Source organism: Parus major, chromosome 2 (genome assembly GCF_001522545.3).
Source record: "Parus major isolate Abel chromosome 2, Parus_major1.1, whole genome shotgun sequence".
Taxonomy (NCBI): domain Eukaryota; kingdom Metazoa; phylum Chordata; class Aves; order Passeriformes; family Paridae; genus Parus; species Parus major.
In genome coordinates, this window is record NC_031769.1 from 72429287 (window position 1) to 72454540 (window position 25254).

The window sequence follows — 25254 nt, forward strand, 5'->3', positions numbered from 1 at the left end:
TCTGTCACATACCTGAAACGAGATTTCAACAACTTCATAAGAAATTCAATCTGGGTAACCACGTTAGCACGCAAATCTCTTCTCTTTTAGATTGCAAGACAGGCCTAGACACTGCTTGACTTCTTAGAACTTGAACTCCTTGCTTCAATAGAAGTGAGGCCAGACCTTCTGAACCCACCATTATGAAACTCTATTAGTAAGATTTAATTATCTAAAATAGAATTGAAATTTTGGCTGTCTTTGAGATTATACTACTTACAGCAAAATGTCACTATATTAAAAGCACCTACAGCTATATACTCAACATCAGAATGGCTGGATTTGAATAATTCAAAAATATAAATAAGTTTCTCAAGATGAAAACACATTTTCTCACCACAGACAAAGGCAGCATGACTAAGTTGATACAGAATGTCAGACACTGACAAACCTTAAGAACACACAATGCCACAAAAAAGCAAATACCAGCATTTCTAAAGATTTTAGGTACATGACTTTCAAGAGTCCTGCATTGATATTAATGAAGCTATCCCTTTGCAATATAAGTAATACCTATAATACCTATATGTTTTTGTTTTTAACTTTTTTATTGAATCTACGCCTACTTCAGAAAATGTGGTGCAACATTTCTATACTAGAATGCAAAACTTCAGTGTGTGGACATATTTGCTCCTTCTCATAACTAAACTTACTTAAACCTAACTAAGCTTACTCTTCTTGATGTATAAATTAAGTCTTTCTCCAGGTAAAATAATATTTACAGGATAAATGGATATCAGAAATAAATAATAGAAAATATATTGCTCAGTCTTATATGAGAAATATTTTGGAGTTCCAGAAAATGACTTTACAACAGGCACAAGAAAAAAGTGATTTTACAATACTCACAAAAAAAAAATAAAAAAATAATTAAATTTAAATGAAAAATGAAAACTCTTCTAGAAATCTCTGTAATATACCTCAAACATACCTGTGGAAAGAAAAATTAGATAATCCAGAAAATTCAGAAAATTTATTACTCTTGTAAGAAACCACTTTGAATCTACCTTTAACTCAGAGTAATCCCAAAGAAAGGAAGACAGGAGTAGAACTTAGTATGTGTCAAATTATCTGATCTACCATCTACCACACAATACAGACAAATAGCTAGAAAATAGGAATGACAGAAAGCACACCTATAAGGGTAAGGCTACAAAAGAAAGATTCTCTCACATTTCCTGTAAACAGCACATTCAGAGCTGCTCCATTAGGCAATTTAAACAAAATAAGTTATATCAATAAAAAAAATCATGCCAGTGGCTGCAATATCATTTTAATGTAACTGTAATATAAATCAATATAGTGCAAGCTAAGCTCTCAAGCAAACCCCTGACATCTCTTTTTTTCATTGCAACAGAATGAGGAAATAACACACACCTTGATTATGGTCTTCTTTACATGACAGTAAATCAGGAGTCATTGAAATCAATAGATAGGCTTCTGATTTATAAACTCTGTGCACGTGTTGTAAATGGAGTGGTACACTTCACTTTTAAGAGAGAAGCAACAGTATGCTTTATTAAAGTAGTGAGTTAATGAAAAAATCAATGTTAAATTCAACAGTGATCATCATCAAATTAGATTTGATGGCAAGGCACACATGATTATGTACTGTAGAGGGGACAAGGTCAGACAATACTCCCAGGGAGACCCTGAGTCATGAGGTTCAGAAAGAACCTCCTGGAGTTCCAAATTCCTTCTCAGAGAGGAGTCTAGGTGCTTCCTAATCCTAGTCCTAGATTCAGTCAATGGTTTATGTCTAAAAGATTATATGTGCATAAATAATCTTTTCTATCACTCAGATAAGATTTCAAAGTTAACATGCTATCAATCTCTTACCGAGGACCTGTTGTGGAAAGGAATCATTCAACACTAAGGATTAACCTGGAGAGCTGTTGCTGCTCACTGGGAGATCCCAGCATGCAGCCCCTGCCACGCAGGACAGATCAATGGACCCTGAGCTGTCTGCTGCTTATGGAGTAAGATGATTGATTTATTAGTGATATCTACATGCCAGCCAAGCATCAGGGTTAATGTTCCAAACATTTTTTCTGTGCACATTAGCTAATCTTTTCCTATGGTTTATATAATGTGGGTTTCTTTTTTTCTCTGCAGTCATATGTTAGCTTATGCAATTTTAAAAAAAGTATTTTCACAGCATCAAGCTTGACATGAGACTTGAAATAGATTGTTTTCTTTGAGGAGTCTATAGACAACACAGAATTATTTACACTAACTTGTATTTACTTTTTAAAAAAAAGAATATAAAGAAAGGAAAAGAAAGAACTTTGTATTCCTCAAAAGAGAAAAGGTTCCTGTAATGATGTGTATATATTTTGTGCAGTGACAATAATCTCAGTGTTCACCCACAAGAACAAATACTTCCAGGATTCACAAACCAGAGTAAAGGTGAGTGTGGACTATGTGCTCAGACCCTGATTATCTTTTCATCACAAAACAAAACAGTCCAAATATTGCTTTAAGATGTATTTGGTGACAAGGACTCCAGCAGAGGTGTAGTTGTGCATGGAAACTACGAGAGCTAATGTCTGTGTCAACTTTCCTAAAACTGTGACGATAGTACCAGAGACAATCTCTCCTTTAGCAGGCATGAGGAAGAGTCAAACAAAGTTGAAGCTTTTATTTTTGTGCAGCACGCACCTGAATCCCTTGATCTATGTGTGTGAAAACATTTTTAAAAACCCTAAACAACAGCATTACTTGAACCTTAGTCATAGCAAAATTTAGTGCCAGTCAGGAAGAAGAACTTGCATTATGCAAAAGGAAAAAAATCTTTTCAGAACTTCCTAGCAAGAGTTCTACTTCTCAGTGAATTTTCTTCAATAGAAGGGCAAATCTGAATAAACTCATGACAGAATTTAAATTCTTCTCAGCAATAAAGGAGATAAAGTAACCGTGTTGAGTTACATGAGATACCAAGAAGATTAGAGAAGTGGAAAGTACAATTATTTAATTTGCAGTCAGATAATTCGGACATTTCACACGGCTCTGAAACTCACTGCAGAGATGTATTGCAATTGCAAGGCTACATAAAAGCTGAAAGCTGACAGGAGACATCTCTTTGTCTAGAAGTCTGAGAGACTTCAGTGAACTTATGTCTACATCCATATATTTTTTTTTGGCATTTCAGTCGCCATGGAACTGGATACTATGGAAAACAAGAGAACTATTAAATTTCAGAATAATGGTGTAGGTAGTCATTTATCTGAATGTGTATTGATGACATTGTTATGGATGCTCTGTTCTTTGTCTTTAACAAAATTGACTTTATTTTATAAAATAACTTAATTCTTATGAGAAGGAATAATTTATTAACAGCAGCCAGAAAATATATGCTAATATCAAATTGTTGATTGAGAGCTTTGGACATTTTAACACATATACTGAAAAGATATTTTGGTCTCACCCTAAAACCAGGAAAACAAACTTGTGCCTTTCATTTAAAAAAAAAACCCAAAAGAGTCCTTCATGTTTTCATGTGCTTTAGTTTTCAAAGATAAGGCACACCAGCACTAGTATTATCAGGCAGATGATACTCTTTTCCTACAGTTAGAACAGGAAAAGGAAAAAAATAAGCTTAACATGAAATTATATTTGTAACTAAATATTTATTCTGAATTCACCAATCTTCCATGTGAATGCTAAAAGTTTTGCTTCACCTTCATTTGAAAAATATTTTAGGTTCCAGAAATCCAGTTTGGTGAAAAATAGTCTATTGTCTTCATTATCCTAGTTTGATAAAGGATGATATTTCTTATCCAACTGTCTTAGTTACTTGTTATCAAAAATTATAAAATACAAAAATGACCCCATGATGGTACTATCAGGTGCAGTGATAAAGATATTGCAATGAAGCAAATGCTAAAGAAATCTGCATTAGACAAAATCATGTTCTCAGCAAAACCTTTGGGTCTTTTGTTTCTGTATGTTTATTGCTCAAGATCTTCATGAATGATATTGGAAAAGCAAGGCGTATAGGAAAGGTCCAGTTGAGTGCTATGTTTTTGAGATTTTTTTTTTGGTCTTTTTGTCATTTTTAGTTTTCTTAGACATTTCTGCAAAACATGGCACCTTTATTGATTCATGTACATGAACTTTCCAATCACTTTATGTAAAAGTCCATAACAAAAAGTGATGGCTGAGAAAAAAGATTATCAAAATTAAATAAATGAGACTCTTTTCTTTAGGATTTGTTTTTTTTTTTAATGAGTGGGCAGCTGCTTACATTACAAGGTGAAAAAAATACTCTTACCTCCTTAAACAGTGGTCTAAAACTGACACAAATACTGTAAAACCTGAATAAAATCTTCATAATTAGGACTGCATATGCAGATTTATTGCTTCCAGTGTATCTGACAATCTCTACAGTGACAGCTGAAAGAAGCCAAATCAAAAGGAAAAATGAAAGAGTGAAAAGATGCACACAGAGGTTACCAGAAACATTTCTCGGGAATGCTCAACATCATGAGAACGCAGTATGTTTCTAGATGCATTTTCAAGATTAAAGAATCAAGTGCCTTAAGTGAGTACTTCAATCCTGGAAGAAATATGTAAATCCATGTAGAGAGGATCACAACACTGCAGGGAGGACCAAGTCCAGATTTTTATAAACAAGGATTTATATTACCTGCATACATCTGCAAGAGATTAATTTCATATATAAATCATATTAAAAGAGAGAAAAAAATGGTTTTGGAAGGTCAGACAAAAAACTATAATTAAACCTAGGATTAAGAATAAAACAAATTATATAATACGTATGAGAATACAATTCCTCCTGAGCCTGGAATCATCTTCCATTCTTAATTTCTAACATGTCTAAAGAGTTAGCCCCAATGTCTCACACTACATTGAAGCTGCAGTTACCAATTGAGGGAAAAGAAACAGCTGAATTCACCTGAGTCATGACATAATAGGATAGTAACTGGCACATGTAAAGAGCAAACCATACAATCAATATGTGGGCTGGAAATTTGATGGCATTTTATAAACACCAAATCAAAAATTAAAAAAACATAAGCAGTTTAGTAGAGGGTGTTGCTGTTTGTTGATTAATGAATTCCCACTGAACCCCTAGAAATCTGCCAGCCTTACAGTATATATTCACTGTTACACATGGTACCTTCAAATGTGAAAATACAAGGTTTTCTTGGATAAGAGCACTTGTCAATTAGTCAGAGTGGGAACAATTTTAAAGTAGGAGGAATTACAGCTTTCAACATCTACATGGAAAGAGTTGCAATTACTTATTATAAGACAGTGACAGCAAAAATCCCTTCGCTAAGCAACCCAGAACAGCCTGTTTTAAGAAGCAATGATATGCAATATGTTGAACTGGAGGACAAACAGAAATAGAATTCCTCAAAGATAAAATATTATTGAGATAGGTTTAGTTAGTAAATGAATGATTGCATATAATAGATCAACAAAATAGTATTCACAAATACGAATTCTGGAGTACCAACTTTGTTCCTCTCTCCTTGTGCATGCAACCTTGTGGGTGATGTATGTGTTTTATGAGACATTACACACACAGGCAAGAAAACATTCTTAGAAAGAAAAAAAAATACAAAACAAAGCAACAGCTTTTCAGTTGTCTGTGACATGCTTCTATTTATACTTCTTTGATATTTGGATTGAAGAAAACAGATCTTCAATATGAAATTAATGAATACACAACATGCACAAGTGCTGGATGCCTCTACCACGTAAATGGGGAGTCTAAATGACAATCAATTATTTTGTTTGTTGTTAGGCATGGGCCATAAAGTTATATTGAGAGCACTTTCCCTTCCAGTGGGCTGGCTAAAAAGTTAGAAACAACCTTTATACAGACTTTTGTGTAAGGAGAGATGAAGGGTGAACTAGGAGGCTTTTCACGGATTCAATTGACCGCTTGTGGTTAGACATACAAATTAATATAAAATGGTCTAAACAGAGCAAAGCAGAGCTCTTGCATTTGTTGAGACTGAGTATAGTATATTTTCTGAATCCATTTACTCCAACAACTACTTTTCCAGTCATCCTTCACATTTCAAACCCATTCTGACATGACACAGGTGCCTTGAGCGGCTCCAGTTCCCAGAGAGAAGGTATCTGGGAGGAGGTTTGCCTGAGGCCTAGACCCTCTGTAGCAGGAGAAGCCATACAAGGAGTGGATTAAGTCACTTGGGTTTTTTAGCCTGGAGGAGATGAGACTGGGGGAAGACCTTATGCTGGGCCACAGCTTGCTCAAAAGTGGGAGTGGTGGGGCAGGCACTTTTGTGTTCTCCCTGGTGCCCAGTGACAGGACCCAAGGAAATGGCATGGATGTGTGTCAGGGAAGGGTTAGCTTCAAATGGTCCTTCAGCCAGAGAGTGACTGGACATTGGAAAAGGCTCCCTAAGGAAAAGGCACAGCACTGAGCCTGAAAGAGCTCAAGAAGCATTAGGATAATACTCTGACACATGGTATGACTCTTAGGGTGGTTCTGTACAGGGCCAGGAGCTGGACTCAACAATTCTTGTGGGTCCCATTCAACTCATGATAGTCTTTGATTCTGTAAAATACCTTTTGAAACAAACACCTCCACCAAGATTTCCCAGTTACTTTTGCATATGTGCTACACTACAGTTTAAATATGAAAATATTATCTATTTCCCAGGTTATAGATTATGTACAGTTTATTTCACATTCCTATGATATAAACTTTGCACAGAATAGCCAAATACAAGAACACATGGAGGAAGCAAATATTAATCTGTAAAACATTATGAAGGAAATCCTTTAGATAACCTATATTCAGAAAAGGAGTGTTGTCTATAACTCTTTAAGTATGTACAATAAACTATGCAAGTGACTGAAAAATCAATTACCTCCTCATGATTTATCAATGCAACAACTTCAAATCCCAAAAACCTAACTGCTAACAAATAAGAGGTCAGAAAAGGACAGATATTACCTGGAGAATGATTCCCTTTATTTTGCTCAAAATCCTGTTTAAAGGCAAAGAGAGAGTGCAACTCTATGTATTTATGTATGTATGTATGTATGTATGTATGTATGTATGTATGTATGTATCTATCTATCTATCTATCTATCTAATCTGTCCTTAAGATGTTTTGAAAGCGTTGGTCCACTCTTTTACAGACGTACAGAAAAAAAAGAAAAAATTACTATACTTCTGTGCTGAAAGAATGTCAATATCAATAATTATACAGCTAAAATTGCAATACAGGCTTTCCATTTCTGTCTTTGTTTTCTGCTGTTCTTATGCTTGTTCTCCTCATCTCAGTCTTGAGACTGCTATTGTAGCCTGCTGAAAGATGTTTTCTTAATATATGTTTATACATTTTTCTTTCCTCACTGTTTTACAGCACTGTGTTTCATCCAAATTTACTATATATAGCAGATTTTACATGTCAGATACTATTTCTATGTTCTCTTTGCTGCCCCTAAATCGAGTTGTGCCAGCCCCAGGTCTGCATTTCTTTTACTGACCACTAGTGATTTGTTGGTAGATGTGGGATCTTCAGTGTCAGCTTGTGTCCCCTCTCTCCTCATCGCGTGCTTCTACTCCTCCACATCACATCTTGTGTCTCCACATCTCAGGGCCTCTACAGTCATAACAAGCCTGCATTTTTCTACACTACATTATTGAGTTAGAGTTGTAAGAATCTTATTTTGGGTAGATAGCAGTAACATGGAGTTATTCTATATAAAATTGTGGTGGCAACATACAAGGTTAAAATTTTTAAAAATACAGGAAATTTGTCATAGACACTCAGAAAACTAAAAAAAAAATAACAACAAACCCAAACCTGTTGTCACAGCTAAATCTAGTAAAACAAAGCTACAGTCAGTTCAAACAAAGTTCAGACAGAACAAGGAGAGGCCTCAGCCCTGAGGCCTTTCAGATACAGTGCAGAGTTTATAGCCTTTACTCCCGATGACAGTGCCACATTACAGGAATACATGACTTCCCTTTCTATGCTATATTAGAGCAAAAGAAAGGACTCACATGGGGCTCCTGTTTTGGATGTCTATATGTTTCTGTTTCTTTTTAGGTAGAAGGATCACATGCAGCAATACTTTGATATTTTGGCTTTTCATGACCAATAATTTAACAAGATCAGATTAACGTTTCTAATTTTATTAAAGGAGAAAGCTGTGATTTTTCCATTTTACACTAATGTTACTTTAATATATCTGACCGACAAAAATGTTAAGGATTTTGCTTTTTTGATTCTCTGCTCTTTACCTCTGCAGAAAAAATGGCTACAGTTAAAAAAAAAAAAACAAAACTCCTATGATAGCTGATCTCCCCATTTATTTATTATTTTCATGATAAATTAGGGCATACATTTCCCGCTTGTTTGTTTTTTGGTTATTGTTTTGTTGCTTTTTTTAAAATAGAAATTTAATAAAATTAAGGTAATATATTTTTGTATGTGCTGTCAAAAATACTTGTATTACCTGAAAATTAGCTCTTTGCTGACTGAAAAATGAAGGAGGATCCCCAAACTCTGTGGAACCTATCTATTTCTTTTGTTCAACAGAACAAAACTACATTTTAACTATGTTTGCCTTCAAAAGAAATTTAATATTTGGTTCCTTTTTAGTAGACCATCAGAAGAGTTGAAACCCAAAGGACTGTCTACAAAATTTAGGCTAGAATGTAATTTCAAATTCTGAAGGTCCATCCATTGAGCAGTTAGAATCATCAAGCTCTGAAGCAAGTTGTGTTGCTTTGTGCCTGCTTTCACCCAGGAGCCCTCACCCCAACACATAATGGAGCTCCCATTAGAGATTTCCTGAGATCTGAGAGAGTGAAGCTAAAGAGAATATTACAGTGTGAGAAAAAGTACAAGTCAAAACAGAAGCAGTCTTTTAAAATCCCTTTATACTAGTCCAACAATGGATTTGTTACATGAGCAAATGTATACAAATGCACAAGCAGATAAAATTACAATAAGGAGACACAATTCACCATGGCTTTTGGTCAAGCATATTCTGCAGTGGTGTACCATTCAGCTCGTGATTTTGGCAAACAACTGAAACATTTGAAAATGACCTTTTGGTTTTACAACTGGTCTGTCATAGGGATTAAGGGTTGCACTCTCAAATTGATACCTCAGAAACCCTCATAATGCCACAATATATGTTTCTTGATTGTCCTTTCAAAACTGTTAAGTTTATCTGTGAATCACTGACATTAGATGTTCATTGATTTTGGATATATAATAAGGCTTGTAGCAGTCGAACAAAGGCTGCTTGAATTTTTCAGCTATTGGGAAGGGAGCTGAATTTGATTGTTTGGGGTGGGGGTTTAGTCTTGGTTAATGAAGAGAGAAAGCTTTTATTGTCTTTTCACTGGTGTGGAATAGCATTCCTTTCAACATACTGTATGAACAATGAAAAAGGCATTAACAAAGAGGGGAACCTCACATACATGTCCGTGGACAGAAGGCATAATGAAAAGACTAGAAGAAATGAATCATAATGATTTTTCCACAGGAAGTATCTTCCACTAAAGTCTAATCACCCATTTAATGTTACAAGAGATCTTATGGTATGGTGAATGATGTCTAATGAATAGTGATGAGATTCACCTCATTAATGACCTTAGCAGGTAAACTGATTTTTAAGCAGAATTGTTATCTTGAGAGATTGATTAAATTGATTCAAATTGCAACTGGCTACATAGTAATTTGGTACACATTTTCTTGCAAGAAGTGTGGACTGAATCAATTTTCAGAGCTGTAATGGCAACAGCAACAAATTTTGATTGTTCTTTGCTCATTTCTAGATAATTCTCTAAAAAAGTTATCGCTCAAGAGGCTTCTTTTTTGATGTAAAAATAAAGTCAGAAGAGGCTGGAGTTTGTTTAACACTAGTTTTGGGAGGGTTTCCTCCCACGTCTTTTCTGGTTTCGATATGTCAGAAATTTTATTTTCCTTGGTCCAATTACCATAGGATTCTTTGAGATCTGTGGTATGAAAGGATGCTCAGTTGTCTCAGATTCTTCAAAAAAAAAAAAAAAAGAGTTGATAAAAATATTTACATTTTTTCCTGAAAAATAACTGTTCCTACCTACTCAAATTTTTAAAATCAAATTAAAATTCAATATATTCTTTTCTGAATACTAGGATTTAAAAAACAAAAAAACAAAACTACAAACTTACATTGTATCCATATTCATCAGATCTCTCATCATTTGTTTTGTTCTGACGTTTTTCCTGGCATGAAAATGCAGTATCAAATCCAGGTTTTTTAGCCTCCCATGTAGTCTTTTGGAGGCTCTACATTCAACAAACTTTTCAGTGCTGGACTGGTACTCAAAAGGTATAATATTTTAATCTTATTATTTTGCCACTCAGAATAGTTTTTCTGGAAAAAAGAATGAAGAACACAAAATCAAGCCTCCTTTACAATAAATATCTCCACTGTTTCAAAGCATTTAATATGCCATAAAATTGGAAAGACAATAAATAGCAATTTTTTCCTCTAAAAAATATACAGCCGTGTTTCAGTAAAATTGATTATTTGAGGGGGTTATGTCCATATTATTTTTTTCTTTTGATGAATGATAGAAAGTCTATGGCTTTGTAGGACTGATTTCCAAAGGAGAAAGAATTAAAGTTGTAAAATATGCTGAATTTGCCAATAACCTCACTGCAAAATATAAACAATTCCTGTTTGGCCTTCAACAGACAGCTGAAAGGGTACCTTGGAAATTTAATCTGCAGAAATTCCAGCTAACATACCACTGATTCTGGTCCTGTTGCCAAGAAACCGTTCTTTTCTGTCTCCCTTGGTGCTAATCTCTACTTTTAGCACTGTTCCCCTATTCTCATTAGTCATGCAATGCTTCTTTTAAATGCTGAAGCCAGTGCTGAACATTTTGCCAATCCGTATATCTGGCAATCTTGAAAATGTGCGCAGTATCTGTGCACAGCCTGTGCATTGACAACCAGGTTACAGCAAGTTGAAACCAAGTGCACTAATTCATAGATGCTTTTATGCTTGTATCTACATGTTAAATAATTGTTTGTTTAAGAATTTAATTTTTATTTTTTTTTTAAATGGAACAATTTATATTTCCAAAGAGAAATGCCAAAAGAATCACAATAAATGAACCTATTCCAGGACAGCTGGAATATTGCCTTCAAGTGTACTTAATTCTGCATAAGATGTGAGTAAGCAAGGTAACAAATCATTGTTAATTCTGTAGCTGAAAGTAATTCTGTCTATTTTACATTTGATAAGAGTAACAGTATAGCTCAAATAATATGATAGATATTTCAGAAATAAAGAATTGTATTTGGCAGTAGATGTAAGTAAAGATCATGTCAGTAGAGAAAGTGTCTCAAAAAAAATCTTCTAAATTAAAAATCCGAAGCAAAAATACATCTAAATGACAAAAAAAACCAACAAAAACATCAAATTACTATTTTAGTTCACTACATTGCACTTTTACATGGATCCTCATCAAACAACATTATGAAGCAAAACATTCTATATTTTAAGGGTACAAGTATAAAGGTAGAGGTAGAAATGTAAAAACTTTAGGATGAGCTTAATTTATATTACAATGGGTAGATTGTAAGTGTCAGATTCCTATTTTGAAGCCTAAGACAATACATCCTTCAATTTGAACTGAGATGCATTTTAATTCAAATTTAAGTATTTTCAATCAATATTTCATAAATAATTTTATGCACTTATTCAGCTCCTTAAATCACTATTGAAACGTAACCATGCCTACAAAATGAAAATCAGTGCTGCCAGTATCAGTTCCATGTGAACCTCATGGTGTTCTGTGCTTTTTTTCAAGTTTTGGTTATTCTCAGCTCTGACTTTTAAAAGAATTCATGAGTTCAGAAAAAAAGCTTGCTAATGTAAATGCTAGTGGCTGAGAAAGGAAGAAAATACATTATGGTCTCTATTCCAAATCTTTGAAACTGTGTGGAGGATGATAACAAGTAGCATACCAATGGTCTAGAGAAGTGTTAAGATTACATTTCTGACAGTTTTCTAGAACAGAATGCAATAATGATTTTCCTTACTCTCTTCCATGTCTTTTCAAAGAAAAACAGTGTTCCAGTTGTGAATATCGATCACAATATTTTTTTTTAAAACAGCCATTTGAAAGACACCGTGAAGAGACATATTGTGTCCCTTTGTTTTATTTAGTTTTGTAATCACTGAGCATTGTAAATTCCAGAGCACTTCATCAATGACCCACAGTCTGTATGTTTGTTAGAGTGAAAGCAGATCTAGAAGAGGTTATTTTTGCTCATTACATAGTGTTTTTTTTCAAAACAAGAAACTAATTAAATCCTTAAATAGGGCAAGACTTGCAATAAAATCTGAGTTGAAATTTAAAGGTAACAAAGAAAAATTAAAAATTCTCCTTACATTAATGAAGTAATTGAAAGTATTTCATTAGTTGCCAGGCAAATGTATTGTTAGTGCTGCTTTTACCACAGATCATTGTTCTGGCTACCATGTCAGCAGCATTAGCCATTTTAACATGTTAGCTGCCTGCCAAATTTCCCTGCTGTAGCACAATTTAACATCCTGAGAATATTAATTATTCATATGCGTATTTGTCAAAGAATAGCTTTTCAGTTTTTCTTTTGGTCTTCCAAAAAAAGTGGATCCATCACATCCCTAATGCAAAACAATCTTAGGAACAGCAAAATGGTGATCACTGCTCTGCTGGTGACTGTTCTGCTAGCAGAACACAGATGGCAGGAGATGACATCCAGTAGCTCCAATTTACTGGGTAATTTGAATAAAAGAACAATTCAGGCTGAAATGGATTTCAGGAGATTTGTAGTTCAGCTTCCTGCTCAAAACAAGAGGTCAGACCAGGATGCTCCGGGTTTTGTCTAGCTGGGTTTTGGGAACCTTGAAGGACAGAAACTGCAAGGCCTCTTTACAGACTTTTCTACTGCTTGGCTCAGGGTGAGAAAGTTTTCTTTATATGCTGAGTAAAACTCATGTGTCACCTTATGTTCATCAACTCATCTTCCTACCCTGTACTGCTGAAAGAGCCTGTTTCATCTTCTTGCTAACCTCCTCTCAGGTAGGAGAGCTGTACAAGCTGTACTGGGTTGTCCTGAAGCTGTCACTTTCCAGGCTGAACAAGCCTGTTCTCTCACCTTCTCCTCATAGGCCAGGTCCTCCAGTTAAGACTAGTTTGGCCCTCCACTGATCTTTCTCCAGTTGGTCAGTGTCTTTCTACACCAGAGGGCCTCAAAACTGAGCAGAGTATCCAGATAGGATCTCATAAATACTGAGCAGAGAGGGAAAGTCCCTTCCTTCAATATCTTGGCTTTGTCACCATGAATATGTCCTGGGGTCATTTTCACAGCTGGGGCACACTGCTTGCTTATAATCAGTTTGTGTCTGTCAGGGCTCACAGGTCTTTTCCTGCAAGGAATCCTCTAATCAGGCCCCAGCCTGTGCCATTGCACTGGTGCTACCTGCCCAGGGACAGCCCTTGATATTTTGCATTGTTGCATTGCAAAAAAGGGACTTTTTTGCTCATTCCTATAGTCTGACTAGGTCCCTATGGATGACAGCTCTTATTTCCTGCATATTGACTCACCCTGCTGAAGCACTATCACCTACAAAATTGGTGAAAATATCCTCCATTAGCTCCTCCAGATCATTGATAAAGCAGTTAAACAGGTCAGGTCACAATTTAAATCCCTGCTACACTCCATTCCTTACAGACCTCCACCACTTGTCACCGGTCTCCGGGTAGATTATGATGCATTAAACACAACCCTCTGAGCTCAGATACGGAGCTAGTGCTTAGCCAGCTAAATGTCTGCCTATTCAGAGATAGGAGGACTCAGTATCAAAAACTTTTCTGAAATCCATTTAGTTAACATTCATTATCATTATCATTAGATAATTACTACATACTCTAGATAAACTCATTACTACATACTGTAGATAAACTCATCTAGGCTCTCTTTCATACAAAACTTGGACCAGATGATCTATCTGTTCCTTGGGCAAGAGCTATCCATTCCTTGGACAAGGTGAAGACTGTTTATTTAATGCCCCAGATACAGATTCTGCTACTCTCTCAGTACTTTCAGCTTCACAACCACTTCACTTTCATGGGCACTACTGTAAAAACTATCATTAGACATCTCATTTACTCTAACAACATTGTAGTTTTGGGACTACTCATGGAGATTTTGATCTTTTTGCATGTTTCTTAGGCTTTATTCATATTTTGTACACATTTAAGGCTGGTGTCTTATCACCATTTATTTCTTTAGATGTCTCTGCTCCCCATTCCATTCATGGTTACCACATTTAGCTGCTTTTCGTATTCCCCTTCTTTGTTCAAAGCTCTCCTCAGCAGGTTGGTCATCCTACTGGCAAAGACACTCCCACTCCACTTTAACAGGTGAATCCTGTTTATTCCCAGCACTACGGGATCCCCATAAAGACAGGAAGTGAGCACACATGGATTTCCATCCCTTGCAAGGAGTTTCCCCACTATCTCCTGATGTTTATACTTGGTGCAGACCAGCTGTTTAAGCTCATAATTGACGCTGATACATGACGAGATGTGACTTTCTGCCCTTTGCCTGCTACCAGGACACTGATCACTCTCTGCGGTTTCAAATCTCCAAGGGAGGAGATGCCTTCAGTCAGGAGTTAATGGCTTCAGCCTTAGAGCTTGGATTCAATTGAGCAGAAACATCATGCAGCAAGGTTTCAGCCTTGTCTACATAAGGCATCAGAGAAGATTCTATCAATCGTTGACCTCCCCTGGTGCTTCACAGTCTGATTAGGTCCACCCACAGCCTCTTCACACAGGAGCAGCCCCTCAGCCAATACACACATTTGCCAGGCAAGGACACCCTTGCAGCCCACTCCACCCAGGGAGAGGGACCATAGGCAGACCCATAGCTGGGGAGTTGCATCCACCTCCCTTTTGGCCAACTCTGGGTTCAGGCCTTTGGTTTGCCAGGAGGGTTGGTCCAGTATCATGTGGTGTGGCATCACCATTTCTAAGCTGTTCCCTCAGCTCCAGTGGTGTTTTTCATCTCTTCTGGATCAATTCTGCCATTTGCATTCAGAGCTGTGGTCCAAGGTCTGGCAGCTGTATAGCTGTCCTCCTGGCATAGTTAGAAGAAGATCTTGATACTCCCTGACCCCTAATCTGAAGTGAGCTAGAGATAAACAGCATTATTTCAATGAAATGAAGGAGACTACAGGCTGTGAGAGATTAGGATCAATATTTTTGGAATGTAGATAAGGTAAAACAGTAGATAACCATGCTTATCCCACTCATTTGTTGCTTACAAGAATTCATCAGCCTAGCCTGAAATAAGTATTCATGCCAGGCATGTAACCAATTAAGCTCTCTGGTAGCATTGCTTTTATACAAAGGATGTAGGATAAGGGCCCCTATTGAGCTCAAAGAAAAATTAAAATGTGTATCACATTATATTTATATTAAAATATTTTGTACATTTTGCCTGAGAGGGACAGCTATCTCTCTACAAGAAAGGTATAATTGCAGGGGATGCATCTCCACAGGACTTCCACAATGAAATTGGAAGGTTATTTATAGTAAAGAATAAATGACTACATGGTGTGGCAATGGCAAAATATTACTGAGAATTAGAGAAATAAAACATGACTTCTGAAGATGAAAGGTAAAAATGAATAAAGGAATTTACAATAGATAAAATACGGAAGGCCAGAAAAATGATGGCATGTAGTTATTGTGAATAAAATGGTAACTGTAGGAAAAGTGCAAAACTGACAACTAGATACTGAAGTGCTGAGGATATCAGCAATAGATTTTTCTCAATAGATTAGCAACTCCCACACACAATTTTTCATGGGATAACAATTCAAAAAGGACAGTCAAGCTCCTTCCTTTTCAAAAGTTTAACCTCTAAAAAGAGTCAGAAGTTGCAAAGCTAAATTAGCCTTTTTCTCACAATAGAATCTCAGTAATGTATTAAAAAAGTCTTCATCTTAAACTGGACAAAAATACATTATAATGCAAAACATAATGCCTCTGCTTTATTTCAAGGAGTCTGTCTTTACCGGTATTTAAGGGGAACAAAGCGATAATCTAAATTATCATCTCTATTCATATCGTACATATGTGTCTTCCAGCTAGGAGCAGCCTCAGCTTGTAGATCCCGCTGCTGCTCTTAACAGCTAGGAGGCTGTAAGGATTCAATTGGGTTTTATCCCCTGAAAACATTCATCAAACTCTCCCACACACTTTTCAACATCTCACATTTGCACCAACAAATTGAGGAAAGTGACCCTGTAGAAGGAGATCTGAATATTATAAAGTAAAACTGATTCCCTTCAAATTTGCTTGCCAAGGTTCACAGGCATGACTACCATGTCCAAGAACTCTACCTGAAACTCACAGAAAAGGCAAATTTTTGGACCACTCTAGTCCAACCTGTATTTTGTTGTTTCCTCCTTTCTGGTTGGCTATCTTGTTGCATTCGGATATGCCTATTGCACCTTCGAGGTGCTCACAGTGATCACAGTCTTCTGTCTCTCCTCTCTTACTTTTCAGAGTCATTTGAATTTCTCTTTTTTACTTTCCTAGAGACAGAGGAAATAGTCAGGGCTCCGGTTCCAGTCCTCTCCGTTCCCACTGATATCTTAGGATAACCTGTGTCTGAAAGTCTGACCTTAATTTTCATCACCTGGAGGCAGTCTTGTGTTTTCCATGTTTCTGTGTTATGTGTCAGCTTGTGACCTGATGATTTAAGCATTGTGTCCTGCTGCCTTTCTTAGCCATGCTTCCCTTTTTCTGTTGCTTCTACACCCAAGCATACTCCTTCAATCTCCACACACAGTAGATTTTACATTTTTATTACAATTCTGTGAATCACACAAAAAATATGCTTGATAAAAGCGAGTTACTGATAGAGCTCCTCACTGTAGATAAATGTAGGAGACTAACTTCCAGCTTTATTTATAAAATTGATAAAATGCATGTGAACAGAATTAAAACCTGCAAGAAAACAGGACCTCCAGCTTTCCAAATCTTCTCCCCCTGTTTTGCAAAAGGGTTGATTTGGAAACAATATTCAGAGAATATATGCAATGAAAGTTAGTAATACATGATATTTGAACATATGAATAAATGAGATAGATTTACATTGCTTCAATTTGTTATAAGAAAACGTTGCCAAGTATTATGGCTGATGATACAAAGTGCTTCTGGGAATGCAGGCAGGCCACCATTTACAGCCTTTCCAGTTGTGAAATACGGGGTTCCATACATGACAACCTTGTAGATCTCACTATAGGGGAAAGCATTTATCAGTACAGTGAGAAATTTTTAATATTTTTTGTTCATTTAACATTATCAGAGAAAGACTTTCCCCATTAACAGGCAAAATTAGGATACAGCTTGACATTCGAGGCAGTGTTAAACCAGAATAAGTGGTTGATTTGCTAGGCCATACCAGCCATCAGACACATTTAATTTTATACCACATCAAAGTTACTGTGAACAGCGTCTCAAGCTTGAGACCAATATTTGGTGAAAATACAAAGCTCCATGAAGGACATGTTGCAAAACCAAAATGTTGATAGACATTGACTACCACAATCTGAAATTCTTCCCTACTCTCCTTTTATCCCCTAAATCTAAATCACAAGATTTTTCTTATGATCATGGTATTGAACTTGATGAAGGGTGATAAGTCCTTGGACCTAACTACTCTTTCTTTTGGTTTCATTAGATTTTAGTTCTAAAAGAGTTTTACAGATTTTTTTTTCTCTAAAAGCAAAATAAAACAAAAAAGGTACTCTCTTACATGTAGTAAAGTTTTTGTTCAGGGTCAGAAAGGAACCATGGACTTGAGCATTGACCTAAGAAACAGCTGCTGTACCTCTCAGTGATGTGAAGGTGGTTCTGTTCTGCATGCAGCCATATGAGTTACCTTCTACTGCTGCTTACCATGCCATGTTAGGTTTTCAGGTGCAGCATCATAAGGCTGTAGCATCTGGTATTTGTCTCTTGCACAGAGCCAAAGCCAAGAACAAACTGTGACTTACAGGAATGTACCTTTTAACCTTGAACAGATTCTGTTACCATGAATTGAAAGAGCGTAGTCAGAAGATGCATTTCACAGCTAGGAGTTTCTGAGAACACGGTGAAGGGGTTTCACCTGACATCTGTTTTCTGGACACTGACTGTCACAGCTACTGCTGTCACTCGGCTGTTTCCTTCATCTTGCAGGGGATTTCAGTGAGACAGTAGAAATGACAGAAGGAATCAGCTGGAGTCTAGTTAAGTTTAAACAGAGTCAGCAGCATCTGTTAGAATACCTTTGGAACAAAGGTCTGATTTCTAGCTCAAACTTCAAAAAATTTCACAAGCTTTTAGACATGCTTCTAAAAAAACGTAACATTTAATTCAAGGTCACGCTGAAGAGAACGGATGAAGTAAGGCTTTCAGAGATCAGTTCCTAATACTTCTTTACATATGAGTAACTTAAATGCTAGATAAAATCTGTTGCTAGAAATTCAAAAGAGTAGTACAGAATTTGATTGGTACGATATATTTAAAATGTACCAAAAAAAAATCCTCTCTAAAAGAAGAAGCAGAATTATGGTAGAGCATATTCTTTTTGTCCCAAATATATCAGCAACCAACCATAAAGCTTTGGCCCAGAGACTAGTCAATGTTCTGAACAGAGCATTAAAAATGTGTGTAGTATCTGGGAAGAATTAAGTATTAAACAGTGCCAGAATATGGTAACATTAAAATAAGAGAGAACAAAGAAGGAAAAAATGTCTCCAGGATTATCACTTTACTCAGGTTAGTACTTTAACTCCCTTTGAGATTCATATTCTAAAATCTGATCTCAGAATTAGATTTTGATAGCCTTTTCTAAAGACTATTCCCTTTTTTAAAGCTTAGAAAAGATTGTTGAATTTCTCTGTTCAAACATAGAAAACACTCAAGCTCAGCCCCCCTCTTACCCATGAGAATTCATAACTTCATCTCCTCCCTCAGTGAGTAGCATTTTGGTTAACGTGTGGCTACAGCCTACAAACCCTCTTCTCCATTTCTCTGGCATTCTTTGAATGCTGATTGCACTGGTCTGTTAATAATAATAATAATAATAATAATAATAATGATAATAATAATAATAATAATAATATATGTAAAACAAAAAAAACCTTTGTAAATAAAATGCTGATGGGATGAGACAAAGGCTTTAAAGGAGTTTTTTAGATCCAGGCAGAAATCAGAAAACTCAGGTCACTTACCTTTATCTGCTTTATTTCTCCAAATTTATAATGAAATTGTCTATACTGTCAACCTCAATGACTTTTTCCAAAATATGCACTAAATCTAAATCAGCATTAAAGCTGATGAGAGGAAGTATGAGTACAAAGCAGTGGGAATCATGTTATTTAACACGATGAAAGTCTCCCATTCACTTTCTTCTTCACACTTTTGGTACCCTTCCTTAAACCTTGAGCTGAACATGATGATTCAGCCTGCTTACACCTAACTGATCATGCAGATACTCAATCAGAGCAATATTTAAAAAGACTGTATTGTCAATCTGCATTTTCTTAGTCCTTATTACCCCAGCAGCAGGAGTTATTTTTTTTTTCTGTTTGCTTCTCTTTCCTGCAATTTTATTTGAATACTCTTTTCTTTTCCCATTCTATTATAATAATTCATCCAGTAAAGAGCATTACAGCCATCCTCTTCTTTAACTCTAGTATTTCTAAATGTAGGAAAAATACCTTATCTACCAGAGGATGAAACTATAGCAAATGTATTATCTTTTTATGTGTTACTGTATATGAGCTTATCAGAAGAAAAGGCTTTAAAGTGTGCAAGCTTAAAATTCTAAGCAAAAAGGTATTCTAACTCATCACAATTTTGAGCAATCTTACCTATGAACTAACAATGAATACATAAAATATCAACCCACAGGGTAACTCCTTCAAGGTTATAAGGGCTTGAAACTTACAGCCAATGAATACCTTTGCAACCACAGTTGCCATGACAGAGTAAATACACTGATTGAATTCCATTGCATCTCACAATCAGAAATATTGAGAAAATCCAGGGAATAGTTGCTAAAATAATAATCTGTAACACCTAAAACTAGGAGACAATATGTACTGAAGAAGAACAAAGAAAAAAAAATAAAAAAATATTAGCTTGTCTGTCCCAGAGTTATCACAGTTCCCACTTAAATACCCACATCTTAAAAACATAACTTACACTGTAAACTACTTTAAGGTCTGTTTATGGTACCTTTCAGCTGTCAGTTATTCCTGAGCAACTGACAATGACTAGGTGATGTGTATTTACAGTATGCACAGCAAACCAAAATATAATGTCTATAGGAGAAAAAAAATTTCAGAAAACATGAAGGAAATGTTATGTTAGGTAACACAACTGACCTTTTCCTGTAGCAATATGTTTTAACTTATTATACCTGTAAGTTACCAGTAATGGATAAGATTGGCAGTCTAAGCAAGATGGAGAAAAAATGTTTTTTGTAACACTGGCAATAAAGTGTAGAGGAAGTTTGCACAGAAACAACAACATCATGGAAATATTATGGTTATAAATACCCTTAGAAAATATGTTTTATTTATAAAATTAACCAAAGCAAAGACAAGCAAAAATTACATTTGGTTCTATATTAATTTATTACCTTTGAATTCATATGTTATCATATTCTATTGGTGAATAGAGATGGTCATCTTTAAGCAATAAATGTAAATGTGTTTGGCATGCTACTTATAGTCACAAGTGATGCAAAGCAGAAAGAGACTTAAATGACTACAATAACTTCAAAACTCAGACCTGAACTTTGAACTTTTAAAAACATCAACACAGATTCAAAAGCATATTTGCCTCTAATTTTTTTTATATTTACATTTATATTTACATTTGAACATGGATTTCCTCTTCCATGCTGATTTGTTACAAAGATTGAATTGGTATTTTTTTTTTTCTGTGACAAACAAGAATATAGCAATCATATTGGATCATGCACGAGAAGGTATATGTAAAGGTTTGTTCACTGATAAATAATTAATTTAAACAATTTATTATATTTGGCATATGTGGTAAGGTTTTGGTAGCAGGAGGGTGGGAGGGACTGCAGGGGTGGCATCTGAGAGATGATTCCAGAAGCTGTTCCCATGTTGGACACTTCCATACTGGAGTTTCAGCAGTATCCAAGAAGGACCTGCCTCTGGCCAAAGCTGAGCCAAAAGTGGTTGACAGAGGTTCCACCTCAGTGACAGCATATTTAAGAAAGTGTAAAAAATGCTGCTCAACAGAAGCTGGGGAAAAGGATTGAGAATATGTGAGAGAAACAAATCTGCAGGATAAAGACTGTGATGAGACAAGCTGTCCCATTGCAGCCCACTGAGGACCATGGTATAGAGGGTATCCACTCTGCAGGCCACTGGGGAATCACTGATGGAGCAGGTGGATATGCCCTGAGGAAAGCTACAGACTGGGGAGAGCCCACGCAGGAGCAGACTCCTAGCAGGATCTGGGGTCCCGTGGGGGACTCACACTGGAATAATCTTTCCCTGAATGGCTGCACCACATGGAAGGACACATCCCAGAGCAGTTCTTGTAGAATTGGAGCCTTGGGAAACATGCACTTTTCTTAGAATTGGAGCCATTCATGAAGGACTGTATCCCACAGGTGGGAATCCACATTAGAGCTGCAGAGTTGTGTGTGAGGAGGAAGGAGTGGGAAAGACAGCACTTTATGAACTGACCAAAAATCCTATTTCCCATGCACCTACACCACTCAGGGGAAGAAAGTAGTAGAGTTAGAAGTGAAATTGAGCCTAGTAAGAAGGGAGGAGCAGTGTGAAAGTGTTTAAAATTTTATTTTTCACTATCTCACTCTGCTACAATTAATTGGCAATAAATTAAATTATTTTCCCCAAGGTAAGTCTGTTTTCTGTGATGGTATTGGTAAGTGGTTTCCCCATCCTTTTCTTGACCCATGATTTTTCAGTGTATTTTCTCCCCTGTCCTCTTGATGGATGGGGAATATAGTACAGTGGCTTGGTGGGAACCTGGCACCAGCCAAGGTCAATACACCACCTTTATCTAGAACAAAATATTTAGTATATAACTTTAAAATGTACTAATTAATCTCTTATATGTATGTGCATTTCTAGAGCACTTGTATTATTTACTATGGAGGTATTTTCGTTTGTTTAAGGAGTTTGGTTTTTTGTGTCTTCTTTATTATTGATAACTTCAACAATTTCAAATGGTCAGTTCTTCCTTTCTTTGCCAAATTTCTGGGAGATTTAAATAATTACTTGCTGTAGGAATCGCTTCATTTTTAGATTGAAACTGAATCACAGAATTCAACAGAATGACTAAGTTGTAAGAGACCTTCAAGATCGAGAACAACCCCACCCTAATGCTCCAATTAAACCATGGTACATCCAGTCTTTTTTTAAACACATCCAGGGATGGTGACTCCAGCACCTCCCCACGCAGGCCATTCCAATACTTTATAATATTTTCTGTAAAAAACTTTTTCCTAATATCCAACCTATATTTCCCTTGGCACAGCTTGAGACTGTGTCCTCTCATTCTGTCAATTGCTGCCTGGAGAAAGAGACCAACCCCACCTGACCACAGCCACCTTTCAGGGAGTTGTAGAGAGTGATAAGGTCACCACTGAGTCTCCTTTTCTCCAGGCTAAACAACCCCAGCTCCCTCAGCTGTTCCTCACAGGGTTTGTGTTCCAAGCCCCTCACCAGCCTCGTTGCCTCCTCTGGACGTCCTCAAGAGTCTCAAAGTCCTTCCCAAACTGAGGGCCCAGAACTGGACACAGCACTCCAGGTGTGGCCTCACCAGTGCCAAGTACAGTACAATGACCTCCCTGCTCCTGCTGGCCACACCATTCCTGATCCAGGCCAGGAGCCATTGGCCTTCTTGGCCACCAGGGCACACTGCTGGCTCATGTTCAGACCAGTACCCCAGGTCTCTTTCCTTATGCTTTATTACTCTATTTTAAATACTTATATAAGTGTCATGAAGACCCAAAGTTCCTGGTATTGAAAAAAGTCCCATTATAAACCATAATAGACCATAATAAATATTTTTTTCTGAATAATTCAGATATACCTACAAATGTTAAATGCTCAATACCTGTCAATAACTGCCAGATATGTGGTGATACAGTAGCACATCAAAAGCATAAAGTAAATTGTCAAATTTCTCAGAAAAAAATTGTTGGTTCTGTCCTTAATGCCATCATTTAATGCCAGCTGCAGTTTTAAAGTCTATATGCTAAGAAACCTGGGAAAAAGTCATCAGATAATATTTGGCAAAGAATTTGCAGACCAGTTTACCTTATTAGCTTGATCACTGTATCCTCAAGCTCAGGAAGAATAATGGTTTTCCATTCTTAAATAATGCAAGCAAACTTCAGTGGTAATTAAATACAGATAAACAACATGATCATTGTCACCAACAGTGAAAAACAGACAAATATAAGCATTTTCAAAACAAAGACACTTTTGTGAAAATTATTTACAGTACAGACAAATTTTTAAAGCTTCAGAACCAAGAATATGTGGGGAAAACAGAATCCTTTCTTCTCTGGTTAAATTAAATTCACTTCTTTTATAAAACCTAATTTTGCAAAAACAACATTTCAAAGACTGATTTTGTCTTATTTCAAAGCCAAGAAAATTTTTCCAAGAAAAATCTGGGGCATTTCCAAGTTTATCCCATCCACTGCTTTTCGATGAAAATCTAGGATTTCTAGCAGTTTGCTTTTCACACCCTCTCCAGCCTCTTTCACAGCAAGTTTGACTCATAGAAAGTGTTTGTTTCTTCGGAACCACGAATACAAATGAAGGAAATCATAAAAAATTGTAAAATAAGAAAAAGCTTGAAATAAAGCGCACAAATATCATGTGCAGCTGCTTCAGTCCCCATTTTTAATCCCTATGAGACTTTGTCATCAAGATTGTATTTTCCAATTTGTATGAAGGCAGTAGGTCTTACAGTGAACAAATGTTCAGTAACAGAAAGGAGCAGTTTATGGCAGAAGACTTACCTCCATGAGCCCAGCTGCTAGATAAGAAGTGCAGCAAGAGATGAACCTTACAAGCAACTAGAAAAGCATTCTAATCATATATATAAAATATAATATGTACTATATAATGTATAATATAAAATACAATATGTACTATATAATATGTAATATGTAATTAATATATCATATATCATATAAGTCATAATATATAATATATAATATATATCATTAATATATAATATTAAGATATAATGTTTAATACATAATATATTACATATGTATTTATATATTATATATATAACAATAAATAATATGTATAACAACATATATTTCTAAACAGAAACTCTTTTTTTGAGTGAAAAATCTTCCATGGAAGATGCCATGAGAGTCATATTTTCTGAGTTTTTTCTCTATTCAATGAGCCCCACCTTATGCCCAAAAGTAAAGCTAGGTTCATCCCATTTTGCAAAGTTTGGTGTCTGGTATACACAGGAGATTTTTCTTGGAAGTTGCCATGGAAAGATTTCTATAGGCACCTTGGTTATATGAATGCAACAGTATAATATCCGGACTCAACCTGCCTTCACTGCTTCTGTGACCCTTCCGGGTCTGTCAGCAATGGAGAAAAAATATTATGCCTTCTCAAACACAATGAAATCTCTGATTTGGATTAAAAAAATTCAATTCAAACTTCATTATGATGTCTTTAATCCATTAAAAAAGTGCAAAGGATGCAACATTCTTATTCTTAGACAGAATTCAACAGTCTCTCCTTTATACAACTAAAATTGTTTTTTACTGTTCGCAATCTTTAAAAGCAGCCTGTAATTCAAACACACACACAAAATGAATAATCAGGTAAAGTTTTAACATTTGAGATTCCCTGTTGAAGTGTACTAAAGTTCTACTGGAAGTCAATTTAAGGGAAGCAAAACGAAATAACATCTTAAGAACAAAGCCTGCTTTTTATCCCCAAAGTTTTATCTTTTGCCAGAATCTCTTAGGAGGGGTTATAATTTATGAGGGAGTAGCTCAAAAGGACTGAAAATGTTTTCAGAGGAACAGAATTTACTAGAAATTGGTTATTTGGTTCATTTATCCTGTGCTAGTG